This window comes from Nothobranchius furzeri, chromosome 17 (genome assembly GCF_043380555.1).
Source record: "Nothobranchius furzeri strain GRZ-AD chromosome 17, NfurGRZ-RIMD1, whole genome shotgun sequence".
In the NCBI taxonomy this organism is placed as follows: Eukaryota; Metazoa; Chordata; class Actinopteri; order Cyprinodontiformes; family Nothobranchiidae; genus Nothobranchius; species Nothobranchius furzeri.
Window position 1 is genome coordinate 49251631 of NC_091757.1, and position 24392 is coordinate 49276022.

The 24392-nt window shown below is 45.8% G+C and overlaps 1 protein-coding gene across 2 annotated transcripts in view; it reads left to right on the plus strand.

The window, feature by feature from the left end:
* The window catches only part of grid2 (glutamate receptor, ionotropic, delta 2), an 812001-nt gene that overhangs the window by 11246 nt on the left and 776363 nt on the right, over positions 1 to 24392 (plus strand). Inside the window, exons 1-2 of one of the 2 annotated variants that reach the window (XM_070546133.1) lie at positions 8398 to 8509; positions 8805 to 8947. The exons of the other annotated variant lie outside the window; for it this stretch is intronic. The gene's annotated coding sequence lies outside the window, so the exon portion shown is untranslated. Of the gene's footprint in view, positions 1 to 8397; positions 8510 to 8804; positions 8948 to 24392 lie in introns of those variants that run through there. 2 annotated transcript variants of the gene reach the window in all.

Below are 24392 nucleotides of genomic sequence, written 5' to 3' on the forward strand. Positions count from 1 at the left end.
GTATGCCTGCTGGTATCCTACCATATGGCTTCCACTAGTTTATAATCTGTATTTTGTGTAAATGATGTGATGTTATAACTTAAGTCATCACAGAGCAACATCTTGCTGTCGTTCATCTCGAGTCTCAGGACTTGTATCCCAGGATGTTTTGTGGGTACTGAGTTTAACACCATCATTCTACACACTAATAATCTGTTTCTTGGACTGAAACCATCAATGTACAGTTGCATCTTGGACTTCCTGACTATCAGCTGTTCCTCTTCTATCTTTATCAAGACTGGAACTCCACAAGGACGTGTCCTGAGTCCCTGTTAATTAACTTGCGTAGGACAATGACACAATTTAATGGCTTGAAGATGCAGAACCAGAGTATTTAAACATAATGATGGACCCCCACCTAACCAGACTAACAGTTATTCATCCTTTTTTCCTTCAGGAAGAAGGTGAAGCATCCTAAAAACTAAAACAAACCAGCATTTTCTTTTTCTTAAACATATAATCTCTGATCTTTAACCTTTCCTCTGCACGTCGCTTCAAACAATGTGTTTTATGATGGCTTTTATTTATTTAGTCTAAACTGAGATTGCTTATCTAGAAAAATAAATACGACCATATCGCCCTAAAATAACCAAATTATGAAAAACTATGAAAAGCAAAACCAAACCCAGCATTTGCAGCCCTACTGAGAGATAAGAAAATGTCACACACCTGCTCCGACCTGCTGCACTGACACCAAACACACACACTGACGTACACTTCAATATGCACCAAACCTAAGAAAGTACTGCAGGCTGTTGTGCTTTTGCTTTGATGTTTGAAAACAGCAATGTGTGTGTGTGTGTGTGTGTGTGTGTGTGTGTGTGTGTGTGTGTGTGTGTGTGTGTGTGTGTGTGTGTGTGTGTGTGTGTGTGTGTGTGTGTGTGTGTGTGTGTGTGTGTGTGTGTGTGTGTGTGTGTGTGTGTGTGTGTGTGTGTGTGTGTCTTTCTTTGTGGTCACACACTCCTGTGTCCTTTTGATATAGTGATGTAAGACATGGCTACAATGATTCATACGTTAGTGAGTTACACTTAAAAAAAAGGATCAGAGATGGATTTAGGACTGATTACATCTCAGGTCCTCACTCAGAGAAAAGGTTAATACAAAATATTTTAATTACTTTATATTAATTAGCTTCAAATATTTCCTAAATAGTTTTCTCTGCAGAGTGTCTGGGCTCTCCCTTAGAGATGGGGTGAGAAGCTTGGTCATCCAGGAGGGGCTCTGAGTAGATCTGCTGCTCCTCCTTATAAAAAGAAGCCAGTTGAGGTGGTTCGGGCCTCTAGTAAGGGTGCCTCCTTGATGCCTCCTTGGTGAGGTTTTCTGGGCACATCCAACTGGGAGGAAACCTGAAGGAAGACCCAGGACATGCTAGAGGGACTATTTTTCAACTGACCAGGGAACGCCTTAAGATTCCCCCAGAGAAGCTGGCCCAAGTGGCTGGGGAGAAGGAAGTCTGCTTAGACTGCTGCCCCCGCGACCTCACCCCCGATAAGCGCAAGAAATAGATGAATGAATATTTCCTAAATATTAGAAATAAAATAGTGTGCCATTGCAAAAAAGACAAAATGTGATTCATCCATACACTTTATCCTTAACTGAGAGGAAATTCGACTCTTATTCTGTCACCAAAATCTTATTAAGGCATCGGTTGAGCCGGGCGTACACTGTGCGACTTTTTCACTCGTAGCACTCAGCTTCAGCTCAAACTGTACGACTTCCTCGCAGGGCAGATCTCACGAGTCATGCGCTCACACTGTATGACCCAGTTCTCGGATGTGACCCGACTGCTCACACTGTACGTCTGGTATCAAGACGTCGGACCTGAAAGTATGCTAAACATAGAAGTTTTTACACAACACGTCACACTTTTTGTCTTGTTTTGCCTGTTGTCCTTCGGGAGTGCTGCAGGAGGACACACGGGGATTTATGGGGGTTGGATGAGGAAAACGAAATAAAGAAAGTAAATCTGTGTTTTGTGATCAGTTTAATTTGACATGAACACGACAAACACGCTTTCTTGACAATATTTGTGAGTAAAAAAAGTGTAGAAATTAAAACAAACAACGTGTGTTATTAGGGAAATAGCGGGCAAGCGGTGTTGATGCATGATTGTGCATGCGCCGTGAGCGGTCCTGGTACTTTTTGGGTCGCAGCTGCTCGCAGCGCCTCTTCAACAGTGCGATAACCCTCACGAGGGACGAGCAAAATTTCAAACACGCCAGAAGTTTGTGCGAGCTCACGATTGCTGATCGGTAGCTGGTCACGTGGTGTTAATCGCCTCTCGTAACCCCCTGTTCACTACACGACACTCGGCGCAAAACTCGCCCCGATCTTGTGGATTCTCACACGAGTGGAAAATTGGCTTAATAAAGTGAAAAAGTCGCACAGTGTACGCCCGCCTTTAGAGGCACGGCAGCTTTTCTTACGTAGCACTTCTACAAGGATCTCGGAGCCCTGCTCGGTACAGAAACAGGTTGCTAAGAAAAATTTGGATTTTCTATTTCTATTTTCTGACTTTTTCACATGAAATGCTAGCTGTTACTATTCATTTACATTGTTTGTGCTAAGCTAATTCTGCTAGATCGGAGGGACGACTGGACAGCTGACAAAAGCTTTTCCCCACTTTTCTAACTGTGGGGAATATGGCCACAGACTACATTTCCCTTATGGGTGGAATGTCCCTTTAACAGATTTGGTGAATTTCAGTAACTAGGGGAAAAATGACTTGTCAGTGAAACTTCAAAATGAAACAATTTTTCAAAATAAAAGCATTTATTTTTAGATATAGTCATTGTATCAATTATTGCATTTTGGATCCGTAACCGTGTAATCTTTGTAGATAGATATGTCGTTATACAAATAAAAGTAATTTTTATTTACCACATCTGAAACATGCACTAAATGCACCTGGAAACTAATAAAAATATGTTTTTTAAATTCTTAAAATGGAATGTTTCAATTGAGTTAAAAGTATCACCAAATATTTCTTTGTTTTTATATTTTGCATCAGTGTTTCCTCACATAAAATTTATTACCCAAATATATAGAAAATGTGAAAGAAAACCTCTTATTTTCCCTTCAGTGTGGATGTGAAAGTATGTTTTATTAGTTAACCTAAAAATAATTAAACTGAAGAAATAAAAGCTCAACAGTGGAATAAACAGGGGATTGTTGAAACAAATTAATGCTAACAGACAAAGGTATATGAAGGTAAGCAACAGCCTAAGAGTGTTGGCTCAACGTGCTAACAGAGCCACTAGAAACTGGAGCGAGACTCTTCTAATCCAACCTCAACTTATCATTTTATGGTCCGAGTGATGTTTGTGCTGTAGGCAAGATCAGGCAAGAAGCTCTTGTGTACACACACACACACACACACACACACACACACACACACACACACACACACACACACACACACACACACACACACACACACACACACACACACACACACACACACACACACACACACACACACACACACACTACTTTACTGCAGCAAGTACATGCCACCCAAGCTGCAATAACTCATGAGCACAGGAAGTAGGATGTTTGCAAGGCAAGGTGAAGATGATTAAAAAGAAGAAAAAAAAATACTGCAGCTCATTCTAAGCATGGCTGAAGTAGTTATGAAGATGGATTATGGGCCGGATGCGGTGCAACAATTTATTGTTGCAGTTTTATTGCCAAAAATAAAGTAAAAGATAGAAACCCTCAGAAGGACACTGCCTTTCTTGTTTCTTTATCTACCTGCTTCTTATAATCACTGTCCTCGTAACAAATGGAGCGTTTATATCCTCCGTGGCAAACGCTATTAGTGATTTGAGGACCTCTTTTTGGGCAGAGAAAAGCATATTCAAGAGTAAATGAAATTGGTCATTTTCAGCTCGACTAGCAGATCGTGTCCTAACAAATATTTTAATTAGTCATTAAATGCATCACAGGTGAAGCAAAACACTGAGCGGCACACTTGCATGCAAACACGTTTTTGGAGTTTATAAGAAATTACGAGATGTGTTTATGAAATCTCACAAGGAGGCTCTGAACTGTTGGCATCTATGCTTAAAGTGATCGCGTTCGCCGTGATGGCTGACGGCTGAGAGCCACGATCTAGTGAACAATAATACGTTAGCTTAAATGATCTCATAGTCGTGCTTATCAGAGTGCTTGTTCCTCCACGCGTTGTAGAAAATGGCGTAAGTCTGTTTTTGTAGCACACAGACCTGCTTTTATGTTTAAAATAGACAAGCTAGTAATGTTACTATGCTGGCATTTCAAACTTAACAGCAAGTTACCTGAACTGCTGCTGCAGGAAATCTTTATTTATTTTTTTATTTTTTTTAGATGAAGAGAAGCAGAACGCAGGAGGTGGAAGCTAGAGCAGGAGCTGAATAAATTGTCAGAGCAAAGCGAGACAGAGAGAGAGAGAGAGAGGGTGATGAAGGTGAAAGACAGGTGGGTCAGGAGGAAGCACATCCCAAAGGTGAACTCTTCATTCTCTGTTTTACTCTGTTAAATCTCACTCAAACAAAACGAATACGTACAAAGATTGCTGCTCCCTCCTGGTGGATGACGGGTAAAAACATAAACAAGCCACATTTGAGGTATTAGCAGAAAAATGTTCTCTGAAGTAGTACGAACATGTGTGCCAGAATGGACGGTGGTGATGTAGCCCCACTTAGCCACAAACTCCATGAAACATATTACTTTAAATGTGCAAAATTTCACGTGCTTTGGTTAAATATTTCCAAAAATTCCAGTTTTCTGCTGCTGTTCAGCCACATTAACAGTTCAATGTCTAGATAACTTCAATACATTCATAACTAATCTTCCTTCATAAACACAGAGCAACACACACACACACTCTCGCTTTCATCCTTCACGTTCAGGTCTATCGTAGCCGTTTTCATCGTAGTATTGATATTCTGAAGAAAGTGTCTGGAGAATATTTATTTTGACCTGTTTTATGGCTCCCTCAATGCATTGCAGCTGTGAGCAGTCATGTGTCTCATTGATAATAGGAAAAAAGGGGGAGGCACAGAGAGGGAGAGTTAAGGAGGGATAGAGAGAGAGCTGTGGAGAGAGTGAGAGTGGGTGAGTCATGCCTCTATTTGACAATGATGACCCATCGGGTTCAGAAGTGTGTGTCACGTTCTCAGAGGCGGGAGAAAGAGTTTGATATGCTCCGGACATCCTTTGATTCCCGCCTGCTTCAATTAACTTCCTGCTGTTTTGTAGCTTTTAAGCGTGTGGCTGCTAAATCTGGTGTGTGTGTGTGTGTGTGTGTGTGTGTGTGTGTGTGTGTGTGTGTGTGTGTGTGTGTGTGTGTGTGTGTGTGTGTGTGTGTGTGTGTGTGTGTGTGTGTGTGTGTGTGTGTGTGTGTGTGTGTGTGTGTGTGTGTGTGTGTGTGTGTGTGTGTGTGTGTGTGTGTGTGTGTGTGTGTGTGTGTGTGTGTGTGTGTGTGTGTGTGTGTGTGTGTGTGTGTGTGTGTGTGTGTGTGTGTGTGTGTGTGTGTGTGTGTGCGTGTGCGCGTGTGCGTGTGTGTGTGTGTGAGACCTCGTCACAACTATGGTTATGTCTGCTTTCAATTCAAAGATACTTTATTAATCCCAGAGGGAAATTAGAGTTTCAGTACACACAATTCAGAGATCAGACATACATGGGCATGACAAGAATTGGTGACTGTGGTCATTCGCAAACCTGAGTCGTGCTACCTTAATAGAGATAAGAGGGTTACATGAGGATTGGTTCAGGTGGAGGGAAAAAAAGGCACTTCAGAGTTACCCTCCATAGGGAGGGCAGCTTTTCTCTGCAAAAAAAAAAACACCTCAGACAGAAATGCAACAGACTTCAGACAACACACACAACATAAGTGTCCACTAGGTGGGGTGGTGGTTTTGGGACTATCCACACTTCAGTTCCTGCAGCTACGATAAGCAGCACACGTCACCTCAGTCTGTACGGGGGGTGGGTGGTGGTGGTGGTGGGGGGGTTGTTGAGGTTTGGAGTGTGCAGTGACTCCTGGAACGATTCTTCGGCCTTCACAGCCGAAAGTCCCGCCCAGGCTGGGATAGGAGACAGAGTTGCCATAGCGACGGCATTCCACATTTCTTCTGAGGGGGGACTAGTCGTTGGAGCCTCACAGGCTCAAGGGCACCAGATTCAGATCAGAAATTGTTTTGGGGCCAGACAGAGATAATTTCCTCTCTGTCTTAGAGTTCCTTGGTCCTCAAACTCTCAAAATCCCAATAATGGCGTACATTAATATATCCCAATCCGTGCTGATTTGTCCACTTTCTCCTTGATGTCATCCATCTTTTGTGCCAAAGCATGAATCTCGGCCAAAGTTCCAGGCTTACGATTCATCTCGACAATTATGTGAGTCTGTGAATTCACAGCATGGTGCAAACCATCTCTGAGCTCCGGGAGCAAGCCAATATTCCTCGACAGCTCGTAAATTTTCCGGTAAGCCAGGAAGCCTCCAAGGCCATTGAGCAGGAAACCTGACACCAACACCACGAATATCCACACGTCTTCAGAGTCCTTCACAGACAGCTGAGATAAACAGATCAAGTTCCACTGTTTCCAGGAGTCCATGACGTGTCCAACTGGGTCTGTCCCAGAGGGGCATCCGGGAGCCCCTTCTCCTGTTCTCATCGTGGAAAAAATGTTCAGTCGCGTTGAGTGACTAACTGACCAGGTCCATTTTAATAATTTCCAGTTTCCAGAAAAATGCAGAAGCAGCCGTGCACCCAGCACAGAGACAGACAAAGAACCTTGAGCATACGATAGGAGGAGAGGAGGGAAAAAAAGCGTCTGCACTCCCCAAGAGCGGGAAGAAGGATGCAGAATTTGCAGGACCTGGTTTGGTCAGTTGTTTATTAAAGGAGCGTTTTACTCATTGAATCAATACGTTTGGAGTGGTCTCTAGTAAGAATGAGTTCTCTGCAAGTCATCCTCTGGGTGACAAAATGTACCGATGCACCATTTCCAAGAACTAGCAGTGACCAAGGGCGTCAGTTTGTTTCCAGAATTGCTGGGGACAATAACCATACACTTGAGTGGGGTTTAAAAATTGCTGGGGACAATAAAGTAGGCTAGCACAGGGGTCGGCGGCTCTGGAGCCGCATGCGGCTCTTCCATCCATCTGATGCGGCTCTGTGTTTGTAAAATAATGAATGGATATTTAAATAAAATGCTTTATATTTTACTGCATTAATTTTACATCTGTATGCCAATTCTAAATGTAAAGATTGTCTGCGTAAACCTGAACAGGTCCAACCCGGTCTTACTGTGAGACCGGGTTGATGCGTCACGCTTGTGCGTAATCATATAGGCGCTTTCTGAGCTGAAGAGGATGTGAGATTCTGGGATTCTCCTCAGACAGGCTCCTGGATGTGTCGCCACATTGGAGACGGGAACAAGCGCTATTCAGCCAAAGTTTCATCACCAGGGAACATTTTCTAAAAGACAAGTCTCTCTGAGAGACCGGGTTTGGAAAACACTCGCTTCAGTGGGAGGAACCTTCCCACATGCGCTCTGGGTGGCTCTGGGGTTAATCAAGTTTAATTGTTTCTCTTTGCAACAATCTTCACAAGAAGGCAAAACAGTTAAACGGCAGGTTACAGATATTTCCATTTGACTGTTTATTTTGACAGATGAACTCAAGGATGTTGCTTGGTTTGAAAGAATTACCCCCACGCACACTGATGCACATGGATGAGCTGACATTTTAATCGTTAATGCACATCGCGGAGGTAAAAGATTCCCATCAGAACATCAGAGCTTTATACTGGACACTGTTCAGCGTGGCTCGGAGCGCCCACGGTGGACAGTGAGCTGAAGATCTGGGGTTCGCAGCGCAGCGCAGAACCATGGTGCATGCAATGATTTCCTCCCGCTGAAGCGGTCTGGAAACCCGGTCTCTCTGAGGGATGTGTCACTTGGAAAAATGTTCTTTTTATGAAATTATGAAACTGGCTGAACAGCGCTTGTTCCTGTCTCTAATATGGAGACGCATGATGCGTAGAGACATTTGATCACGCACAAAGTTTATGTGGAACACAGCTGCTAATCACATATTTTGCCGGGGACATGTCCCCGGCGTCCCCGGTTAAAATGACGCCATATGGCAGTGACCCACATCACAGTTAAGCTTCAGACAGCAGCAAGGGCGTAGGAACCGGGGGTGGGGGGTGGGGGTGGGGGTACTCCCCTCCAATATTGGACAAACGCGCATTTGTCCCCCCCAATAACATGGAGAAGAAAAAGATTGATTTTGAAATATTTGACTCGCGAGCTTTTATTTTGAAAGACACCGCGGACTTCTCTCCGACACAGCCCCTCCCCTCAGGGAGCAGGCTGGCTGAGTGAAGCAGGAGTCAGAGCCGGGGCAGACGCAGGTGTCGGAAAGACGGCAGCAGCTCAGTGAGTTCCTCTCATGGGCAAAAGAAGAAAGAAAGGAATTGTGAGTCGGTAATAATTTAGTCCAAGAGTAATATTGTATTTTTGGTCAAACGCTAAAATGGCTGACTAACGTAAACATCTTGCTAGTTAGCATTAAACATTAAACAACACTACTAGTCAACAAAAAATGGCGAATTTTACAGTAGCAGAAAAAAAAAGTTTGGCACGAAATAAATTAAAAAGTAGAATCTCCACATAAAAATGGAGTTTGTAAGTGTGATTTTTGCTTGTTTGTCACATTCTCATCACATTCATTTTTAAACCTTATTCATGTCATGTCACTTTATTCATATAAGAGACCAGAGGAAGTTCAGCAGGAATATGATGAAGAAGGTGAGACAGGCAGCGCCCGACCTGCTGAGGGTGAGACAGGGAGCACCAGACCTGCTGAGGGTGAGACAGGGAGCACCAGACCTGCTTTGGACCTGTTGAGGTGCAGGTAGGTGCTACAATGAAGAGAGATTTTAGATGGTTGATGATGAGAGGAAGATTCGAGCATAGCAAGTGAACACGACTAAATAATACTATAACAACCATGATTTTAATGTTGCACTAGTCGTCCAATAGTATTTTTACTTCTTATTCATGACCACTGTTTCTATTTTAGAGATCAGATGAAGTTCAGCAGGAACCAGTTGAGGGTGAGACAGGGAGAGCCAGACCTGCTGAGGGTGAGACAGTGAGAGCCAGACCTGCTGAGGGTGAGACAGTGAGAGCCAGACCTGCTGAGGGTGAGACAGGGAGAGCCAGACCTGCTGAGGGTGAGACAGGGAGAGCCAGACCTGCTGAGGGTGAGACAGTGAGAGCCAGACCTGCTGAGGTGCTACAGTGAAGAATGAGATGGTTTTAGGTTACTGATGAGAGGAAGATTTGAATGTAATATTAAGTGAACACAGTTAAATATGTGTAATCCCATAACAAGTAGGGCTGGGCAGTACGGTTTAAGAATAAATTACATTCTGTACACGCTTCCTTAGATATATTAGAAAAATTAAGTGTTAAACTCTGCATTCTGGTGCATTTAGACTGCAATTTTGGCCACTGTTTTTTCTTTTGTCCATCTGAAAATTAATGCAGTTCCAGCTGCTGTTGTGAGTGAATTTTTTTTTCATTCTGTCAGAAGCAAACAGATTTTTCTGATTGTTGGTCAGCATTGTTGGCTGATGAAGTTTAAAATATTCTGATCAGAGTCAGATCAATTCAGACTGAATATTCACAGCTTTTGAGTCTTGTATTAAATCTGTTTACACATCTCTACCCATATGAATAAGATAATATATCCTACATTCATATTATTAAATAAAAATAAAACAGTACTGACACATAAACAGCTTTTTTATAATTAAAACGTCCACGTTGGCCGGTAATCATCTGGTTCTATTTCGTCTAGTCTTAGCCCTTAAGCGAGCTGCTATTGGAAGGGTGATCTCAGCATCAGCCAATCATGAAGAGCTTAAATGTACGCCCACCACGTGGGCACCCCTTGTGGGTTATATAAGTGGAGCGACTCCACTGTTCGCCTCCGTTTTCTCTTCACGCCAAGCTTAAGAGCTTCTTTTAAGAGCAATTATACAAGAAAAATCTACTCACCGACCATGTCCAGCGACGCCAGGACCTGCCCGGCCTGCCAGACGGGCTCCATCTCCAGCGGCGACCTACACGCCAAGTGTGAGGTCTGTCTCGGGGCTCACCACGCTGGCCTGGCCTTGACCCCCAGGCCTCGTGCCCGTTTTGTACCGCTCTGCCCGTGGATGAAAAGGTCCGCCGGGTCGAGTACTTCACCCCCTCCACCGACGAGGAAATTCCGGTGGCTGGCACGTACTCGCTGGACAAGGCGTTACGGTTCTTCAACGTCGGCCAGGAGCCGGCTGGCTCCTACCGATTGGACGATGTCATCGACAGCGAGGAGTACAACGAAGCTGGCTTCCATAGCCCTTCCCTCCTGGACAACACGGAGGTCGACTACGAGGCTGGCTGCCATAGCCCTTTTTCCCTCCAGTACAACACGGAGGTCGACGAGCCTCGTGAGGAGCACGACGAGGCTGGCTGCTGCAGCCATTATTCCCTCCTGTACAGCACAGAGGTCGACGAGCCTCGTGAGGAGCACGACGAGGCTGGCTGCCATAGCCCTTTTTCCCCCCTGTACAACACGGAGGTCGACGAGCCTCGTGAGGAGCACGGCGAGGCTGGCTGCCATAGCCCTTTTTCCCTCCAGTACAACACGGAGGTCGACGAGCCTCGTGAGGAGCACGACGAGGCTGCTGCCGCAGCCATTATTCCCTCCTGTACAGCACAGAGGTCGACGAGCCTCGTGAGGAGCACGACGAGGCTGGCTGCCATAGCCCTTTTTCCCTCCTGTACAACACGGAGGTCGACGAGCCTCGTGAGGAGCACGACGAGGCTGGCTGCCGCAGCCATTATTCCCTCCTGTACAACATGGAGGTCAACGAGCCTCGCTCAGCGGGTCCTTCTGCCCCAGTGGTTTCTCGCTCCTCCCTGCCAGCAGTTAGAGCACTGCTCCAGGAGCTGCCCGCCATCATCTCCGCGGCTGCGACCCGCAGGTGGCTAGCCGTTCCAGAACCGGCTCCCCTGAGGCGGATGAATTGGCGGGAATTTTTGGGGCAACACAGACGCGCTGTCCAGACCCCGTCTGGCCGCACTTCCCCGCTGCCATGAGCTGCTGGTCCGCCGCCTTCTCCGAGCCTGCCAGGCTCGAGGCGCCAATTTCCACATATGCGCCCATTACCAAGGTCGAGGGCTTCTCCGACCAGGGCTGGCCATCCGTTCCTCCACTGGAGCCGGACTTGGCCTCGCTGTGTGGCGTCAAGAACCACCTCACTGGACCGCGAGCAGTTCCCACTAAGCATGACCAGCTGCTGAGGCGGCTCGCCGATCGCGCACACCAGTGCGCCTTCCAGACCGGCGCTGCAGGAAATAACATCGCCTTCTCGCCTTTGGCGTTTCCAAAATGGTGGAGGAGCTTGACTCTCCTGTCGAGTCAAAAACCATCATTACTAAAACTGCTGATGCCATCCTCAATCTGTGCGCTGCTGTACTCACCGGTTCTGCTCGCATTGCTGCCTGGCAGACCCTTATCCAGCGGCCTTGTGGCTCATGGCCCTGCCCTCCATTCCTGAACACCTGCACAGAGAGATGCTGGAAGGCCACATCACCTCTGACGTTCTGTTTGGTCCCCATCTTACGAGCATCATCTAGAGGGCTCAGCAGCTGAACTTTCAGGCACGGTGCGAGACCTGGTCCACTCTCGGTCAGCCTGCACTCCGGCCGTTCCCCCAGAGGATGGGACGAACGGCGCGGAAACTCCATGCGCCCAGCTGCACGGCCCGCCCCGCGGAGCCGGCCTCCTGCTGAGGCGGGACCAGGGAGTTGGCGGCCAACGGTTCCGAACGAGCCAGCAGACACAGCCTTGGCAGTCACAGGAACCTCGCCGAAAACAACCACGAAAACGACTCGTTGGGGGGAATATGTGTGCTTATGGCTGCAATGTTAACTCTGTGAATTATTTTGGTTTTGAAATAAAAACCCAAAAAACGTCACATCGAGAGCAGAATCCTACAGTCCTCTGCAGAACCTTCTGCCGAATCCTCACACATGATGTTCCCCGCACCAAGCACTGCAGTACATCTGCATGTTCACACATTCGGACTCGGTCACGTTACACGGGTAGCTGTAAGGGTGCGCTCCATTTGCGCACCGCCCCCAGCCTACGGCCAGGCCCGACTCATCCCGCTTCCCCCACAACTTTGGGTGGGACGGGATGTCATGGCGCTGTCGCGACCACGTGCAAAGCGCGCACATTGCGCGGCTCCATCCGCTGGCACTTTGACGTTCCCGTGCACGAGCCCGGCTCCCACTCGTCCTTCATGGACTCCACGCTCTGCGGTGCGGATCAGCCTCTTCCAGCTGTTTCACACTTGCTTTTTCGATCACAGCCCTCCATGGGTCGCTCCCAGTTCTCTGGTACGAGCGACGGCGGTAAGGGCGCGAAACCAATCCTCAGACGTTGCTCACGTGACCTCGAGCACACGTCCGCTGTCGGAACGCGCGCACGAATGCCTCCCTTTCGGCTACTCGCTAGCCCAGCGCACTTTCTCCAAATGTCCGGAGACTGTGCTGCAGCCACTGCGCACGGCGGAAACGAGGGTTTTATTTTACCGGGACGATCTGCTCCGATGCGCCCGGTCCGAGGACGGGGCGTCAGTGCAAACCAGGAGGTTAACAGAGCATCTGTCAACCCTGGGGTTTTCTATAAACTGGGGGAAGAACTCTGTTCTTCCATCCCAGTCGATTATGTTTCTCGGGGGGGAGCTGAACGCCTCTCTAATGAGAGCATGTTCGTCGCCGGTGAGAGCGGCAGATCTCACCACGGTGATCTCCCGCGTGCAACCCCGCGAGATCGTGAGAGCCCTGTTAGTCATGAGACTTCTGGGCATGATGGCTGCAGCCCACTCGGTGGTGCTGCTGGGGTTGTTGCGCTCGAGGCGCCTGCAAAGTTGGTTCATCTGCCTCCGGGTACACCCGATACGTCAGAAGAGACGTATGTTGAGGGTTCCCCCCTCAGTGGGCGGGGACCTCGCTAACTGGGGGAATCCCTGCATCCCCTCACACGGGATTCCCATCGGACGTCCTGCGTCACACGTATCTGTGTTTATGGATGCGTCACTGTCTGGGGTGGAGGGCACGTGCTTGTTACGCGGCAGATCGCTGGCCCTCCCACACGCACGAGCACATAAATGTGTTGGAGCTTATGACAATGAGGAATGTGTTCATGCACTTCGCTGCCCTTCTCGATGGCCGTCATGTCGAAGTTCACACAGACAACCAGGTGGCGGCAGCCTGCATAAATCGCCAAGGGGGAGTTCGATCCCCCCCCTCTATTGCGCATAGCCACAGGTTTACTGTGTTGGGCACATGTCCACCTGCTGTGCCACCGACATTCCGGGGATCCTGAATGTAGCGGCAGACATCCTGTCGAGAGGGGGTCCCCGCGACTCCAACTGGCGTCTGCATCCCGTGCTGATATCACAGATTTGGATAAGGTTCGGGGAACCGTGTGGATCTGTTCACGGCTCGCGAAAACGCTCAGTGTCGCCTGTGGTTTTCCCTGAGTCTCCGGGACCAAACCTCGCTCGGAGCGGACGCCTTCTCACACCAGCCCGGGCTTCGAACGCTCCTTTATGCGTTTCCACCAGTCCCTCTGATTCCCCGTCTCCTGGACCGAGTTCGGTCAGAACAGCTCTCGGTAATTCTGGTGGCTCCCAGACGCTTGTCCGCGTCATGGCTTCCGGACCAGCAAGCGCTACTGTCCGGCTCCCCGTGGAGACTCCCGCGAAGTGAGGACGCCCCTCCCCGGGCGAATGGGATAATCAGACATCCTCCGGAAATAAACCATCGGCTGTGGGTCTGGCCGATGAGCGGTTTCGATTAGGGGTTTCTGGGCTGCCGCATGATGTGGTCATCACGATTCAGAGTGCGCGGGCGCCCTACCATTGCATCTTACGCTGCTAAATGGGCAGCTTTCCAGAACTGGGGCACAGAGCGGAATGTTCAAGCGCTCTCCTGCCAGCTGGCGGATGTCCTATCGTTTCTGCAGATACTGATGGACAGGGGCCTCGTATTCAGCACTATTAAAACATATGCTGCAGCTATCTCATCCTGTCACCAGGGTTTTGGTGATAGATCTGTTTTCAGTCATCCCCTCACAAAACGTTTTCTAAAAGGTGTCAGAAGGAACAGACCTGTGTCCCGTCCGCTAATTCCCCAGTGGGATCTAACGGTGGTTCTGCGTGGCTTATCTGAAGCCCCATTTGAGCCCTTGGACCAGGTCTCACTCATGTTCCTGTCACTTACAACTGCCTTGCTGCTGGCACTGGCATCAGTCACGAGAGTGAGCGACCAAACCGCCCTCTCAGTGGCTCCCGCATGCCTCAGGATCCGGAAAGATGGCGGGTCTGCTGTTTTATGCCCCAACCCAGCCTTTGTGCCCAAAAAACATTAATACTTCCTTCAAATCCAGGTCAATTTTCATTGGCTGGACTTTTTCCTCCTCCCCATAATTCTGATGAGGAGGCGGCTTCCCATCTTCTCTGCCCGGTGCGCGCGCTCGCACGATATGTGTCACGCACTTCAGGGATTCGCCGCTCACAAATCATGTTTGTGCACTACAGGGAGTCTTCCCTTGGGCAAGCGCTGTTGGCCCAGCGCCTTTGACTCTGGCTATGTGACGCCAGTTCACTCGCTTACACATCATTGGGGCTGGATCCTCCTGAGACACTCAGGGCTCACTCAGCCAGAGGGATTTCCTCTTCTGTGGCGCCCCAAAGTGGTGGGTCAATGGAAGTCATTTGTCAGGCTGCTTCATGGGCTTCACCCTGTTCCTTTACTCGTTCTTATTTACGAGATGTGTCTTCAGGATCCATCACTCGTTCAGTGCTTGGACCTCAGCAGACTGAGTGAACGCATTATGGCACCTCATCGGCCCTGCTTGAATGAATTTCATCCTCTTGTGGATGATATTTTTTAGTGGTGGCCCCACTCTTCTCTCTGGCTGCCTCAGCCTTTTAAGCCCTGGGCTGAGGCTGAGCGACCCTCACTAAAAGGAGACATGTTGGGTGTGTCCATTGGTTGAGCTAACCAGTGTGGCGTAAACCCATCCAGCTGCGCTTTATTCCAATAGCAGCTCGCTTAAGGGCTAAGACTAGACGAAATAGAACGTTGGTTACGTATTGTAACCCCAGATTCTATGAGTCTAGTCGCAGCCCTTAAGCCACTTGGCCACACTGGTTCTGTTAGGACTAAGAGCCATCGGAGGCGAACAGTGGAGTCGCTCCACTTATATAACCCACAAGGGGTGCCCACGTGGTGGGCGTACATTTAAGCTCTTCATGATTGGCTGATGCTGAGATCACCCTTCCAATAGCAGCTCGCTTAAGGGCTGCGACTAGACTCATAGAATCTGGGGTTACAATACGTAACCAACGATCTGGCTAATGGGGAGCCTAAGGCCCTGTCCACACGTAGCCGGGGATCTGCCAAAACGTAGATATTTTTCTACGTTTTGGCCTGTCATCCACACGAAAACGGAGTTTTTTCACACGAAAACGGATCTTTTTAAAAACTCCGGCCAAAGTGAAAATCTGCGTTTTCTCCGTTTTGGGTGTCTGCGTGTGGACAGACAAAACCGGAGTTTTAAGGTCCGCAACGTCACTTTCCGCGACAAAAAAATGCTGACATCACGTGTGCGACCTGTGTTTACACTAGCCGACAGCATGGATGCCCTCAGAGCTGCGCTCGCTTTATCAATTGTCCAAGCGCTTTTTGCTTGTTTGTTTTTGCAAGCGGAATTACTGCTCCTTGCGGAAGACCACAGACAAAGGACGAGGTTAAGAACGGGGGAAGTACTGCCGCCTACAGGTCTGGCATGTCCTTAACAACGTATTTATCCGGGTACGTGTGGACAGTTTGTTTTTTTAAACGAGGTGGTGTGGATGCAAGTTTTTGGAGGGGCGGATATTCGCTACGTGTGGACTAGGCCTAAGTCTCCTCCCCTTCTGGCTGGCTCATGGGTCCCCGATTAAAAAAAAAAAAAAAAAAAAAAAAAAGAACGTTAGTGAACTGGGCTATCAAAGTTATTTTCTTATCTTTCTGGGCTTTGCCTTACGCCCAGAGTCACATCTGTCAGACTTTTCGAATCCTAGAGTTTCACCATCTATCAGATTTTCTATCAGAAGCTAATGCAGGAGATAGCGGTAGGAGACTATGTTCATGTTCAGCCTGCATGAAATACTCAGTGACACATTAGAATCAGAAATAATCATTAAATATATTTTTTTCAGTGAAGTTGACCTATATATTGACCTACAACAGATTTGTTAGATTTCCAAAATGTGTCCCCCCCCCAATATTAAACTCATTCCTACACCCTTGGATGGCAGCTTTTGGAGTCTTAAGGCTTGTTCGAGTTGAGCAGCGCCTCGCCTGGAAAATAGACTAGAGCAGACGGACGCAGCAGGGGGAGTGGCTGAAAGTCGCCATTTAAGTCGGACAGATTTCTCTACATGTGTAGCTCACGGGTGACGATGGATGAAGGTATCGCATTAGAGTTCATACTTGTTTAATTTGGCATTTTAATTCTGGTGCCTGTTAGCAGCCGAAACACATCCTCACATGCTTGTGGATATCATATAATGTATATGGAGACATGACTGTAATAATAAGTAAAGGTTAGCAGCTGTAGGTTTAGTGTGCTCATAGGAAACGTGACAAAAGAACACAAAACACATTTCTCTTTATGGCCTATATAGTTGTCGTCATCAACGTAACATGATTTACAGAATACATGTGACCAACTAACATTTCATATTCTACCACCGGATGTTCGGATCAAAATGTGAACCAATCAGAAGTCAGATCAGGTGAGAGCCAGGCGTTTCCCGTCATGCCCTAGGTTTTGCAGCTGGTGGAGAGCAACTGCAGCACCTTGCTCCAAAATCGGTTGCTGCCTTGATCTCACGAGGTTATCGTTGCCTACGAATGCTTGACGTCAGAGCAAGTCGGCATCAAGTCGGACACAAATCGAACTGGCATGCACTGCGCGCCGATCACCGGTGATCAAATCTGCGCAGAACTGGCTCATCTCGAACACGCCCTATAATTCCGGATATGTGGACATCTCTCCCCTGATTGGTTAACAGCAACTTGACTCTACCACTGACTTGCAACATGTTTTATCTTCACAAATGGCACAAGCCTGGAGGACTTTCTGCCGTGTGTTTTTGTTGCTAATCCTAACAGTTAGCTTAAATTAGCCGAGACGTTCTCTGCTGATTTCCGGATGTTAAATTGGCAACAATCTTCGCTGTTGTGAGCGAAGATTGATGAGTCCATGAATGTTAATACAGTGTGACGTATATCTGAGGATTTTCAAATTGTAGGATTTCATAATTTCTTTTCTATCAGAAGCTAATGCTAGATGTAGACTTCATGTTCAGCCTGCTGTCTTTGAGCCATGACCTTCAGTGTGCCTTGAGGTAGATTGCACCCAACTTTACATCAGCCATGATGAGTCAGCAATTTTTAAGGCCGTAGTTACTGATTGGAAAATGGTGGAATGATCTTGGTTGGGGAGTGTCTTCGCCTTCAGCAGAGGACATGGTTGTTAGTGTCTTCTCTAGCTGAGTAATGTAAGCACTGTCCCAGTCTCTTTCATTGGAAAATGGAGTTGACCCTAAAGCTGAAGCCCACAACTTAATGGTCCGTTTAAATCGCGTGCTTATTTGACGTGTTTTAATGGCTGCCAATATCTTGTCAATGAGACAGTCCCGTCAAATTAACCCATGAATCTCATTCTAGCCCTCACCCATGTTCAAATTATTCGGATCATGTCTGAAATATGAGATCCCAGATACAAGCGGCTTAACTGGGCTTTCTCCAAAAAATGGCTAAGCTCACCCGTAGACATAAGGTGATGAGCTCCATTATCCAGGGGGAGCTCAGAGTAGTGCAGCTGTTCCTTCATATCAAAATTAATCTGAAGAAGTGGATTTGACTATCACATCTTCTGGTCAACATTCCTCTGGAAGTTTTCAGGACACGTATGACTGATGGGAAACCTAGGGGCAGACCCAAAACTCGCTGAATGAGTTATATATTCCCACTGGGCTTGGAAATCCTTGGAATTCTCCATGAGGAGCTGGAGAGTGTTACTGGGGAGAAGAAAAACTGGGATTACCTCCTGGACCTGTAACTTTTGCCATCTATTTGGTAAGTGGGAGAAAATGGATGGATGGTCCAACCCAACCACCACACTAATCACTGGATAACTATGAGGATAAATGTTCAACTTTATGGCAGGACAGCTGCTTATAGAACAAGTATTTTCCTAGTGTATCTTTCTTTTACACAGCTCTGTCTTTCGCCTGAGGCAGGAAGTTCAAAGAGCACGTGTCCTGGGTGGGGTGGGTTAGAGATGATCTCCCCTGCATGCAGCTTGGCCCTGTTGGAGTGCAGCTGATCAAAGACGAGCAGTTTTCAGCTAATGATCCTTTTAGCTGAGCCAAAGATGTTTGTTGCTCTGTGCAAGACGCTCTTCAGACACACCATTGAATTGGGAATGGTTGTGTGTACAAGTCAAATCACTGTAATGTAGATGAGCTGAACTGCTGACATTTGGTAGACTTAAGGGCCAAATCTCTTATAGACCATTTCATATTTATCTTTTCATGTGCACTTTATTAATGAAATCATTTAAGATCCCAATAAATTATCCATTTTGTGCAGAATGCAAACAAATGCATTTAGATGGTTTGTATAGTGACAGTTGCCAATGCACAGAAAAGTAGAACTGCAAGCATACAGCCCTGTGGTACTCCACAGCTGATTGTCAAGAGAGGTGGAAGTATAATGCGATTAGATTAGACTTATTTTCATTTGACTTTGGCATTCAGTGATTCTTCCTGTTTCTTAGCACAGACAACAAATCACTCTTGTAACCATTGAGCAGGGGTGGGGAACCCTGGTCCATCGAGGGCTACTATCCAGCTTATTTTAGTTTCAACCCTGCATTATCACACCTGATTTCAATCAGCAGGTGATTAACAAGCTTCTGCAGAGCTTGATGAGCTGCAGAACAGGTGAATCAACCACTGAATAAGAAGTGTTGGAGCAAAGACATGCAGGATACTGGCCTTCGAGGACCAGGGTTCCCTATTCCTGCCATAGAGGGACTCGTCCAACTGGGAGGAGACCTAAAAGGCCCCTCTGCTGGCCAGGGAACGCCTTGGGATTCCCCTGGAGGAGCTGGCCAGAGTTTTTTGTTGCACAATTCCAAATTTTCAATGCTACCATCAAACTAAATCCATTTTCACAAAATTAAATAATTCCTTTCAAGAATTGCTTGCCGGAGGATCATTTTGGGTTTGGGTCAAGGTTATTTCTTTTAGCAGAATCAGATTAGTTAAACATTGTTCAGAGTGATATATTCCAGACCATGTAGCCATCTAACTAATCACTTAATTCCTGTTTTTTTTATTCCTTGGAAAAGAAATGAGGACAATTTATGTGCAGGATAAGAAAAGAACAAAAGGCATTCCAGTCAATTTAAGTCCGGTTTAAAATAACTGTAATGTTTATTCCCAATTTCCCCACTTCTTAGTACATTATCCTCCTTTATGTCTTACTTAAGTGGACATAAATCCATTCCAAGTGGACGCCCGCAGTCACTCTATTGTTACATTAAGAACAGAGTACAAAGGAATTAGCGGCTCTTATCATGGAGAGTTTAAAGTGAAACAGGCAGCCAACAAATGACGTGTTTAAGAATAATCCTTAACCATTATTCACAAGTTTCAAATATGCAGACATTTAATGGATGTGGTAGCTTTTATTTCTTCCCTTTTGTATTCTGAAAGTAATACTTATGTGTAAACAGTTTGCAACACATTGTCATTATTTACTCATTATGTAATTGTTGTAACATTCGATTTCAATAAGGAGCAGATTAAACGAGCCCTGTTTAGTCGTAACGAATCAGACTAACAAATGTCAATTAAAATAAAGCGAAACACCATCGGTCAAGATCTCTTGTTTAAAACTTAAAAACTAATCTTACTGATTCAAAACTGATCTATTTTAAACTTCCATTTGCCATTCGTGCTCTGTCACAACCTTATCACAGCATCTTGGAGAACTGCCCTTGGGAATCAGCACTTTTCCCACAGCTGCTAGGAGTCCGTACCTTCTCCGGTCTTTATGATCTGCCACAACCATCTCTACACTAAATGCGGCTCTTATCAGCGGTTGACTATCTAGGCTGTGAGTGTCATTGAGTCCTCAGTGACTCCCACGCATTTCAATGTGTCCATTCGACAGAAGCCCAATAGATCAGACAGCCGACTTCATTTTTTTCCCTCACCCACTCCTCCTCCTGCACCTCCTCCTTCACTTTATCTATAGCTTTCAGGGTCAGTTGGCTAGACAGACAATTAGACAGTCCTTCTCAGGAGCGCCAACACTATGCATACATGTGTGGGTGCAAATGTACTCTCTGTGCAACAAGGCAGAAGGAGGACATCATTAATTTTAGGCTTTCATCGTCTTATTAAGCAGATCTGATCTCTGGCTGTGCATCTGCGTGGCTTAAACATGACGTATTTAAAAAAAAAAAAAAAAAAAAAAGAGGAGGACCGTGGCAGCAGAGATGAAAAAGCTGATGGTGAGGATTAGGGCTGTAGCGAAGCCTCGACGAAGTCGACGGCTCGATTCTAAAAATTTGTCGACGTCAGATCCGGAAGTCGACGCACCGCGCCCACTTGTTGCATCCCCAGGAGTTTGTAAATAGAGGAGGAATCTGCCCGTTTTTCCTCTAGTTCGCCCTCTTCTCCGCCTTCACTAAAATCTCCGCCAAATACCGAAGACCCGGAACAACGTCCGTCCACTACTAGATTATTTTCCTGTTTTGCCCCTTCGTCTCCCGGCAATGGACAACAACTTCCGGGGTCAGATGCGCTGCTTCGTGTCTATCGCAGATGTAGAAAATCACCGGGAGCGCTTCTCCCTTAAGGAGCTTCTTTCAGACATGAGGAGAGCTGTTTTGGTGGTAGCAGTCTCTCCTCCGTGCTGGTCTGTTTGCTGCTGGGTGTTTTTGGTTTATTTAAACTTGGTAACTTGAACTTAACGTTGGTAAACCTACTGTTAGCATCTTCGCTAACAGCTTCTTGCGTTGGGATAAGCTGTTACGTTTTGGTTTAGAGTTCATCTTTTTTGTGGTGTAGATCTCCCTTTTATTACATTTAGAGTGTTGTGGGTTTTCGGTTTAGTGTAAAATATCACCTGAGTTTGGTTTAACCCGTAAGACCACTCGCCTCACGCACATAAGTGACCAAAACAAAGCAGCATGGAGACACTCCATCTTCTACCACCTCTCAGGCAGCAGCCTGCACTCCCAAGTTCTACACGTCACCAGAACATAACCAACCGCAACACAATAAAAGCAGTGTTATACAAAATGGAAGGCCTGTAGTGTTTATTCTCTTACAGTAAGAATTTATCAATTTTTTGAGGAATTTATTTGAGATTTTCTGGTTTTTGTTAATTGTGCAATAGAAAAATAATCATTAGATTAATTTTCTAAATATTCATTAGAATAGTCGACTATTCGATAAAATAATCGTCAGAATAATCGTTTTAAAAATAATCGTTTACCCCCAGCCCTAGTGAGGATATTAATATACTGGGAGCTTTATCGATATAGTTGGTTGTTTTTTTTTTTACTCATTATTTACTTTTATGTCCAGGTTTCTTCTCCTCTCTCTCTCTCTCTCTCTCTCTCATCTGCAAATAAAGAAATAAGAATCACGCCGTCAGCAGCCAGAGGACTGAATGTAGAAAAATCATCACTTCTTTCGGAAACAATTCAGACAAATCATCATGGGAGAAGCAATATTGGAGTACGTGTTAGACGGGAGGATAGATGGAGGCTTTGGATAGAATTTACACTCCTGGTTGAATTGACAATTATCTGCAAGATAAAACTGGAATTGGGTTGTAGAAATAGTAGGGACCTTTTTGCTTAGAGACGCAGATGCAAATATTGGGATAATTTATACGAGCTTCTGATTCTCTCCCTGCCTCATATAACCAAGGATTTAATAGCCTACTTACCTCACAACTCTTCCTAAAAATGGAGGGGATACGGGGATCACATTCAAGGAGGAAAATAGGAAGAAACAGATGCAAGAAAGAGCTGGAAGCAAATCCAGCTGTAAAACGGCAAACCATAAGCAAATTATAGATATACAATTCCTTGCCTCCTGCTTATAGTGATGCAGCATGTTCTCAGTTTCACAAATGCCCTGCTCACGGTCAATAAAGTGAATTTTCAGCAGAAAAAAGTAAGGAAATAATTTGTTTTATAAAAAAAATAAAACTGCAAAGAGGACTCTTTATACGTCGTCTCCTCACTTGTATTATTTCAAGGGCACGCAGGTTTAAGATGGCTACTTACTTGGTAAGTGCCGATAAATCAGAGGCTGTCTCTCAAGGGAGTTCACTTTCCACCAACATGCACGCAAGCAAACACTCTCAATCATTGTCACAAATGCAATTGTCTGACGAGTCCTGGGGAAGAAACCTACTTCCCATTCAATGTGTTTCTTTGCTCTCTGTCTTCCCATTGGCTCAACGTGATTAATGAGCCTCCGCCACCTCACAGCAAGTAGTAGGTGTGTCTATTTGCATGTGTGTCTCTGATGAGCAACCTTACATGGATACTACACAAGACTGAATTATGTATCATGTGCATGTGATTGATGGAGAGTCAAATCTATATTCTTTTGGTTTATCTTTTTGGATGTTTCAAAATAAAGTTTTCAGCTATTAAAAAACGTTTTAAGGTAGCTGAAAAACGCAACATAGGAAATGTTACATAAACTGTTTTCTTCTGAAGTAGAAACAGTTTAGCAGGGTGTGTCTGAACTTGACCCAACAGGAAAAATAAGGTTCTTGATACGATATTTAAGATGAGCATCACCATGAACGAGAATCAGTTTCTTTCACCAAGAAAACAACAGTTTAGCATCCCGTCAAGCAGTTGTCTGCAGGAAGCAAAATAACACACCTAAAAAATAAAATGTTAACTCCTAAAGTGACCCAGCCCAAATTTAGGGATGCACCGATCAGCTTTTTTGCTGCCGATCACCGATACCGATATCAACGAATGCTGATCACCGATACCGATCACCGATACCGATCACGTGGATTGGCCAGAAATTTTCTACATCATTATAATGAGTGCTACAAACTACATAATCTGGGAATGAAGGAAATGTAACCTAATCTAAAATGGTCTGTATTAAGGTTGTCACGGTGTGAAAATTTAACCTCACGGTTATTGTGACCAAAATTACCAGTTTTCGGTATTATCGCGGTATTTATTTTTTAAACGTGCTACATTTTCACACAATTAAATAAACCCTGTATATCAGGAAATATTGTCCTCAGTTTATGTCTAAATTTTTCCTAAAATTTGTTATTTTATAATTATGTTGTTTATTTGTTTACATTTTTTCCTTTTAGTCTTTAAAATACCAATATTTGCCCATAACTTCTTATTTTTTGTCTGTTTGATGTCATCATTTTATAAATATTAGATCAGATGATACTCATTACTCAAGTAGCCTTCTAATCAGATACTTTTTTACCCTTACTTGAGTAATAAACCCTATATCAGGAAAATATTGTCCTCGGTTTGTGTCCTTCCAGTGAGCTTTGCAGATTTGGGAAAATGTCATCAGGCAGTAATCATTGTTAAATTCATAATTATTCTCGGAGAGAGACCAACTCTTATCTGCCCCTGGGAGCCCCGTAATGCATAGCGTCATTTCAACATGAGGGTGTCCGTGACACGGTTTATATGCAGGTAGCGGCGCTGCGGCTGCTTTATATAGCGACTCGTTGCCTTCTCCCTCAACCCAAATCCTTGGATCACACATTTTAGCTAAAACGCTAACGTTAGCTTGCCTTGCGTTGACTGCAGAGTTGTGGGTGATGGTCACGCAGATGTGTCATGAGATTTGAAGCGTTGCTGCCTTTCACAGACACTTTTTCTGCTCGTGCTGCAAACAGGATAGCCGTCCGTCTTCTATAAACTCCCTCGGCATTCTTCAAATATCTAAAAGATGTCCGTAATTCCGACTTTGTCTTCTTTGAGGTATAAAAAATGTCCTCCTGAGCGCTGCCGTCTCCTCCTTTGGCCATTATTTCAGCTTTAGCTTTAAGAAAGTTTTGGTTGTAAACAGCAAAGCGCGCATGTGCCGCCGGCAACTTCAGCTGATGATACGGTGGCTGGTAAGGGTCTTCGCGCCTAC